Raw genomic sequence first — 2,099 nt, 5'->3', positions numbered from 1 at the left:
TGAACATTTAATATCTTACCTGATGTAGATAGCTTAATTTTTGTTTAATTCTAACAATATATATTAAAAAAATAGTAAAGGCAAGGCAACTTGAAAGACAAGGCAATAACAATAATAAGTATAAAATAATATAATAATAATTATAATAATAAAATAAAGCAGTACATGCAAACCCTATTTTATAAACCTTTGGAATATGGTGTTTCACATTACTCATTTATTCCTACAGAACATTTGCCATTTCCAAGGTTGTATTTACAATGCTGCAGCTAGCTGCTATTAAATAACTATATAATTTCTCATACAAACAAACAAACAAACAAACATGTACATTGAAAATTAATGGTGTTGTAAGGGATTATACAAAGACATTATCCTGAACTGCTTTCAAACTTTTGAGATTACAGTCTTGGCTCGCTAGCTAATAGCTTAATCTGATTAGAATTCAACGATTGTTCTACCTACAACAGGTAAGATATTTTCTGCTCATAAACTATTACAAAAACACTTAAAATATCTGAAATGATACTATTATTTAAGGAAATTAAAAAGGGTACTTTATGAATTATTAATTAATGCTTTATAAAGAACTGATTTAAAAGTTAATAAGCAGTTATAAAAGGATTTTCATACTAATTACATTTAGCTGCTTTAACATTTACTGTCTTGAATTGAAATTGAATTCAAGTTCAATTCAGTTCAATTGAAATTAATTGTCTTCAACTGAAAAAAAAAAGAAAATCAAGGACTGTATTTTAATTTATTCAGGTAAATGTAATTATTTGCTAGTTGTTCAACTTACTTAAAATATATTGAATATTTAATATTGACTGATAACAATTTATTATTATTTAATTAATATTTTCTTCTGATGAACAAAAGTATGTATAAACTATACACTATAAACTTTTATTAGTAATTTATGGGGTGCCGTTGTTGTAAAGGTGCACCAAACTTTCAATTTCACTTCAGTTTCTTTTTAATATTTCTGCTTATTAATATGATTGTAAATATTTCCAAACGCCACATTGAAGGACTTTTTATTTAAAGGTTGTCTGTCTCTGTTTGCTGATTTCCTCAGTTCAGTTACATTCCCTGCTCTGTCGAGAGTCTTGACGCCTGTTCTCACTTTTGACGGTTTCCTGACTGTTTAAGTGTCCGTTTAAAAGCTGTCCCAGAGGGCTCGTCTTTTACCTGTCATCCCAATCGAAAGCACTAATCACCTCGCTAAGCTGGGGGGAGCGCAGCGTGCGCTTGTTAGCCCCTGTCCCAATCTTCATACACATCCCCTTTGACATCCACACAGGCACCTAATTCCCCCCTATTATGTTCTTATGTTTCTATAGCCTCCTAATGAGACAAGAAAGGGGAGTATCAGGTTGTGTCCGCTGATGCGACAAGCTTGGCGTGTGTTGAATGCGTGTCAGCGTACGTGCTGGTGCACGGAGCCATCTGGCCATCAGAGAAACATGCCGTGTAATAACAGAATCATGACCGTGGAGATCAGGGCCCCGACAGGGAGCCTTGTATTCATGGGGCTTTAAAGGCAACCGTCCAACACTGATCAGACATGCCCAACTGCTGCCTCCCCCCCATTGTTACTTCTTTCTTTGCACCCCGAATGCTCGTGCACCCCCTGATTCTGTAGCCGCACAGGCATCAGGTGCCATGTTGCCAGGGGTGATGTGATCGCCGGGGTCAGAGGTGCTTGTTGGAGGTGAGCTTCAGACAGAGATCCCATCTGATCGGACCATCTGGACGAGTGACCCAACATAATTAGTTATTAATTCTTCTCAGAAGGGGAAAGAGAGGAGGTGGTTACACACAGTTAATGCTCTTATACCCACACTAATGCTGTCAGCACCGGGATTAGAGGTGTCCTGCTCGTATTCTCCTGCGAGAGGAAAAGTGATAAAGAATCAAAAGCAGATCAGAGAAATCGCAAGCAGCGCATTCCAGATTTCCTCTAAGTGACTGGCTTTGTACTTGTTGCATTATCATAACTTCTGCCGACGTAAGACTGAAATACATAGATCATTTGAAAACTATATTCTCTATCAAAATGAGGTACCACTTTACAATAAGGCTCCTCTTATAGA

The sequence above is a fragment of the Nematolebias whitei genome, chromosome 12 (assembly GCF_014905685.2).
Source record: "Nematolebias whitei isolate Nwh7 chromosome 12, NemWhi1, whole genome shotgun sequence".
NCBI lineage: Eukaryota > Metazoa > Chordata > Actinopteri > Cyprinodontiformes > Rivulidae > Nematolebias > Nematolebias whitei.
The sequence above is the reverse complement of the archived record's forward strand: the minus strand, read 5'-3'. Positions refer to the sequence as shown.